The 6,931-nt window shown below is 33.0% G+C and overlaps 1 pseudogene; it reads left to right on the forward strand.

Moving 5' to 3' along the window:
* The window catches only part of LOC111405237, a 53,773-nt pseudogene that overhangs the window by 38,560 nt on the left and 8,282 nt on the right, over nucleotides 1–6,931 (forward strand).

The raw sequence follows: 6,931 nt of genomic DNA on the forward strand, positions 1-6,931 counted from the left end.
CTTGCCTTCCAAGAATAAATCCTTGCCTTCCAAGAGCCCCATGTTTCGAGCTCTCCTTTGTTCTAGGTAATGGCGCTTCCAAACTCTCAACACTCTAACTAGATGGTGTATTTTGTATTTTGAGTTGTTGAGCTTGGGGACCAAAACCATCCATATATATAGCCAAAGTTTCCATCAAATTATGGCTTAGGTTACAAACCCTTCAATATCAATGGTGTAAATGTTGAAACTCCAATGAATGTGGACCATCATTTGTCCCTTCAATTGCTGGTTGAAGAAACGTAAATGGAAGACAAAGGGTTACATGTATAACAATCAAATATTGTATGCAAAATTCAAGAATAATTAACAAAAAATTATAGCTATGTAATTCCTTTAGGTTGTATAGCAACCAAATTATGTGAAAGATTTATGGAAGTAGGGTAATTCTTTAGTTTTTACTGCGCAATATCTCCAAGTACAGATGTGAAATGAGGTTAAATCTCAATTTCCATTCAGCTCTTCCTCAAGGTATTAATCTAGATGATGAGCCCTTGGCCTGCTGCAGATATCCTTTTCTTCGTCCAAGCCCACTCTATGGCTTAAATGTAAAAACAAACAATTAAGCTCTGCATGGGAATTGAGCAATTTGTGTAGCATCAAAATGTATATTAACCTCCAATGATACACTTATTTCAACTCATTTTTTGTGATGTATAAAACCTAACAAGTATAAACTTGATTTTAGGTGCTCACTGTGTCTGCTGACAAGTCTGCAAAAATATGGGAGATATCTGTGGATGGTAATGGAAAGGTGAAGAAAACATTAACCTGCCCTGGTTCTGGTGGAGTTGATTGCATGTTAATTGGTTGTCTGTGGCAACATGATTATCTTGTCACTGTTTCTCTTGGTGGCACTATTTTTTTATTCTCGGCAAATGATCTTGACAAAGAGCCACTTGCGTTATCTGGACACATAAAGAATGTCAATTCATTAGCTGTGCTGAAAAGTGATCCAAAAATTATCCTAACAGCCAGTTATGATGGCTTAATGGTCAAATGGATTCAAGGTATTGGATATTGTGGGAGGTTAGAGAGGAAGGTGAACTCTCAAATTAAATGTTTTGCAGCTGTTGAACGAGATATTGTTTCATCTGCGTTTGACAATAAGGTTAGCAAATAATTCAGAAGTGGTTATATGGATATTTCAAATTGCTTTTTTAGGCCGTTCTTTGATTGACTTCTTCAGCAATTACTCTGCAGAGTATAATTACGGATTTCTTCCCCATGCCCATGGATCTCATAATCTTTGCTATTCATTCTAAATTGTCTTGATATGTACGAGGTCAAGAGGTTTTCTTAACAATGGTGAGAGATCTCCTTTCAACTACTAAGTCATGGGGAAGTTCATGACTTTATGGTGTACTGAGATTTAATAAAGCCACATGATTAAAAAAACTATATTCTCCCCATTTGAGAGGGAGCAGAGTATATGTAATGATCTAAATTTTAAAGTTTAAATCGTTACTAAAAGTTTCGTTACGTAGTCAAATAAACATATCAAACATCATAAAATGAAATTTTTGGTCCTACCTATAATAAATAAAACATATATGAAACATAATCAAATAAAATATGTTCCAAATCCTAAATAACAAAATCCACATGATAATAAAATTTAAATAATGTAGAAAATAAAATCCATAGTTACGTTACACTGAATTATTTTTATTGAGTCTCATAAATTATGGTACCATGACTGCACCTCATTGCCCATCAACCAACGACACATTCTAACCTGTGAATAGCGAAAAAAGTGAGTTTATGAGAATACTCAGTAAGACATGAATAATTGTGTAATCCCCAATAAAAGATTTAACACATGTGTCAAAATTATCATACCGTTATCATATATTTAGAAACCAGTAACAACTCAACAAATAGCATATCTTTGATATCGAATGACCATAATATACATATCATATCTTTAACTTTCATTAGCATAGTAATTTAACAACATGAAAGAAATAATTTCAATAGGATAAAAATTACTGACACCCTGTTATTCTACCTTGTTAGATCATATAAATATGAAAGTCAAAACCAATATCACATTCCAAATCTTTATTTCTGACTTATGGTGTTGCTGCCGTCGTGTATACGTATTTGTACTTTTTTTAGGGTAGATAATGAGGACTTTTGCACAGTTTTTAAAGCTGAAAGGAAAAATTGAATTTTGATAGACCTATACCAAATTGCCGTGTTCTCCCAAAAAGTCTTAATCCAAATATTCCATAAAATCAAAAGGTACTTCACCCCTATCCAACCTACACTTGGCAACCAAATTTTATTAAATCTCAAAAAACAAAACTAATAAATCAAAACCACCATTTCCCATTTCCACACCCCTAATTAAATACAATATTTTATTTAAATCAAAACCAAATAATAACAATTTCTATAAACTGTAATATCTTGGGTCTAACTTATCCAATTTAACTTTTTCTTGAGCCTAATATAATGATTAAATATGAGCTATTTAACGTGCTCAATATTTTGACAAATTGCTTCTACGGATGCATAGAACGCAATATGCGTAGAATTCATATTTGTTGTAGCAGCTAGTCACTAATGGAAATCTGTCTCACGTACTACGAACGAAAAGTAGCAGCGTTACCTGACTTTGGAGCAATTTAAGGATGAGATGATGGCAACGTATTTCCCACAGACTTTGAGAGACTTCAAGGACATAAGAGTTTCTGCAACTCAAATAGGGAAACATGTCGCTTACAGATTATGAGAGTCAGTTTGAGCAGCTCTCAAGGTATGCCCTACACTTAGTAGATAAAGAAGTTAAGAAGATCAAGAGGCTCGAAAATGGACTAGCGTGGAGATCGGCATGATCATTATGTCTCATCGTTTCACTTCATATCATGAATGTTGGAGAAGCTCGTACTATTTCATATTAGAGGACTACGTTTGAGTTGTATGCCCAACAGAGCAAGAAGTCATTGTGAAAAAGAAAGTGGAATAATCAGTTTAAAGACAGATGTAACTGACGGAATAAAAGGCCAAGCACATGAGTTCATATTGGTGGGACAAGTGGGAGTATTATACCTTGTCCTAAGTGTAACAAACTTCATAGGAGTGAATGCTTACTTGGGAAAAATATGTGTTTTCGGTGTGGTAAGCCGGTACACATTGCTTTCAACTGTACAGAGTCTTCAAAGAAGGACGATGATCAGGACAGGAACAAGAAAAAGAAGACTCGAATTTTTGCGCTAAATTAGCATGAGGCAGGGTAAGATCCAAATGTGCTAGAAAAGTGCATCAACTTAGAAACAGAGAAGTTTCTCTGGTCAAGGTCCAATGACGAAATCATGAATTGGACGAGTCAACTTAGGAGAAGGAAGAAGAGCTTAAAACCAAGTATCCAGAACCTTTTGATTAGTCAAGGTAATTTTCGGGGACAAAAATATTTAATGAGGGGAGATTGTTAAGTCTTGAAAATTTTCATAGAATAAAATTAAGTATTTTATATGCTATATTTTTTAATATTTTGGAAAGTTGGGGGACTAAAGTGATGTATGTATTAAATTCAATTTTATTTGGATCAAATATTTAGATTTCAGTAAAACGAAGATAAGTACATCAATATTGGTACGTTAGATAGCTCGTATTTAATTATGTATATTAGTCTCGAAAAGATGTTAAATTGGATAAGTTAGACACAAGATATTACAGTTTATAAAAGTTGTTATTAATTGATATTGATATTGATTTAAATAAAATATTATATTTAATTAGGGGTGTGGCCACGCGTGGGTTAAATGGAAAAGGGTAGTTTTGATTTATTAGTTTTGCTTTTTGAGACTTGATAGGATTTGGTTGCCATGTGTAGGTTGGATAGGGGTGAAGTATCTTTTGATTTTATGGAATATTTGGATTGAGACGTTTTGGGAGAACATGGCACTTTGCAGACTTTTAGGTCAAGCAAAATTCAGTTTTTCCTTTCAACTTTAAGTACCGTGCAAAAGTACTTATTATCTACCCTAAAAAAAAGTACAAATACATATACATAGCAGCAGCAACACCATAAGTCAAAAATAAAGATTTGGAACTTGATATTGGTTTTGCCTTTTAAATTTATTTGATCTAACGAGGTAGGATAATGGGGTGTCGTTGATTTTTATCCTGTTTAAATTATTTCTTTTATATTGTTAAATTATTATGCTAATAAAAGTTAAAGTTATGTATGTTGCTGCCATCCAGTATCGAAGATATAATATTTTTTATGCTCTTATCAGTTTCTAAAGATATGATGATGGTATGATAATTTTGATACATTTTTTAAATCTTTTATTTGGAATTACACCATTATTTGTGTCGTACTGAATATTCTTATATACTCACCTTTTTTTTTCTACTCATCATAGGTTAGAATGGGTCGTTGGTTGATGGGCGATAAGGTGTCATGGTGCTAGAATTTATAAGACTCAATAAAAATAATCCGGTGTAACGTGACTATGAATTTTATTTTCGGCATTATTTAAGTTTTATTATCACGTGAATTTTGTTATTTAGGATTTGGAACATATATTATTTGGTTATGTTTCCTATGTGTTTTATTTATCATTGGTAGAACCAAAAATTTCATGTTGGAATGTTTGATATGTTTATTTAATTACATAATGAAACTTCTAGTAACGATTTCAACTTCAAAATTTGGGTCTTTAAAGTATATGCTATTGGCAAGTCTTATAATAATCAGGATGCCCTTTCCATAGATTTCTAGGCCTATAGTTGTGTGCAGTAAGAGATAAAGTTTTACAGTCTTTAGTTGGCTCTTTATTTATTTTTTTAATCCTCCCATTTGTAACTGTTTTTCTTTCGAATAGTGAAGTCCAGTAAGAGAAATAAAGTTATACTACGACCATTGTAAAGTGAAAAAAATTCAGCTCATTTTCTAATGCTTTATTTTACTTATTGTAATGTTTGGTTTGATAAATTTTGTGGGCCAGTTAATTTTAATGGACTGAGATGTTTGGTCTAAGTTTGGAGACCCGATTTGTGATCCAATTAAACTGAAGATTCTGGCATAGAAATTGTTGAGTGCGATTTTTAGTTTAAAAGGGCACTTACTCTAGATGATGGACAAGTGGCATGCTTAAAACCGTTGGATCAAATAAAAGGCTCTATCTCTTATAAAGACTTTGGATGTCTCTAGCGTTTGAATTTTTTCTGGCCGCTTCTCTCTGCTTCCTTGTCTTCTCTGTATAATTTGAAATTCTCTCTTTTCTTGAGTGATTTTGAGAGTTTAGTGATGTTAGAGTGAACTCTTATGTGAGTTCATGTGGTTGTGAAGAGATTCAGTGATTGAGAGAGAGATAGAACCGTGTGTTCTTGTAATCTGACTTTCTTGCCTATTTTGGGGCGATTCATAGTGGATCTTGAGCTTAATCCTTGCGGATGCTCAATGGGGATGTAGGCGTTGGATTTGGTCGCCGAACCTCGAGGTCTTTGGGTCGAAAAATCTTGTGTTTTCTCATCTTGTTATTTTCTGTTTTTGTGTGTGTTCGATTTACATAACATTACGCAAATAATTTTCTAAGCATAACAGTGGTATCAGAGCATTTAGAAAATATGATTTGTGTTGCGTTTTTGAGTTTCTGCGTTTTGGGTTCAAACACTCAAATCTGTGTCAATCTACTATTTCTGCATTCAATTCTTTAAATTTCAAAGTGGTTCTTGTAATGCTGGTTGGGTCCTTTGGTTTTTACTGAGTATTGATTTTTTGAAAAATTAATTGCAGTTTTGAAATTTTTTTGGGGGGGGTGGGGGGGGTAATTGATTCTTAAAGGTTAGGGCTTCTTTGAATCTCCCCTAAATCTACCTTTGTCTAGGGTCCCTGTGAGAACCCTAGAATCTAAGGGGACTAGGGCTTCGATTCAAGAAACATTGTATTTATTCAAATTCGTTTTATTACATATTTTGTTAATCTTAGGAATTGAGATATTCCAAAACATTTTCTCTGTACATATACTGTTATATACATTGCTGACTATACTGACACTCAAATTTGTTTACTCTCAAAGGGGCTGAAACTATTGAGTGACTAAGACAGATCTCCTTGAAAGTATATGTACTGCATTTACCCTTTTTTGTTAGCTTACCGTGTGTAAGTGCAATCTGATCCTGAGCTCCTTGTGTGCCTGGAAATCTTGTATATAATTTTTGTATATATAAATACTGTATTTTTGGAATAATTGATGCTTATTATATCTTTGTGATATATTGTTGGATATTTCTCATATCTCTGTGTGTGTGTGTGTGTGTATATGTATATATATATATATATATATATATATATATATATATATATATATATATATATGAAAATGGATATGGATATATATATATATATATATATACATATACACACACACACACACACAGAGATATGAGAAATATCCAACAATATATCACAAAGATATAATAAGCATCAATTATTCCAAAAATACAGTATTTATATATACAAAAATTATATACAAGATTTCCAGGCACACAAGGAGCTCAGGATCAGATTGCACTTACACACGGTAAGCTAACAAAAAAGGGTAAATGCAGTACATATACTTTCAAGGAGATCTGTCTTAGTCACTCAATAGTTTCAGCCCCTTTGAGAGTAAACAAATTTGAGTGTCAGTATAGTCAGCAATGTATATAACAGTATATGTACAGAGAAAATGTTTTGGAATATCTCAATTCCTCAGATTAACAAAATATGTAATAAAACGAATTTGAATAAAAACAAAGTTTCTTGAATCGAAGCTCTAGTCCCCTCAGATTCTAGAGTTCTCATAAGGACCCCTAGACAAAGGTAGATGTAGGGGAGATTCAAAGAAACCCTAACCTTTAAGAATCAGTTACCCCCCCCCCCCCAAATTAAAAA

Source organism: Olea europaea, chromosome 12, assembly GCF_002742605.1.
Source record: "Olea europaea var. sylvestris chromosome 12, O_europaea_v1, whole genome shotgun sequence".
In the NCBI taxonomy this organism is placed as follows: Eukaryota; Viridiplantae; Streptophyta; class Magnoliopsida; order Lamiales; family Oleaceae; genus Olea; species Olea europaea.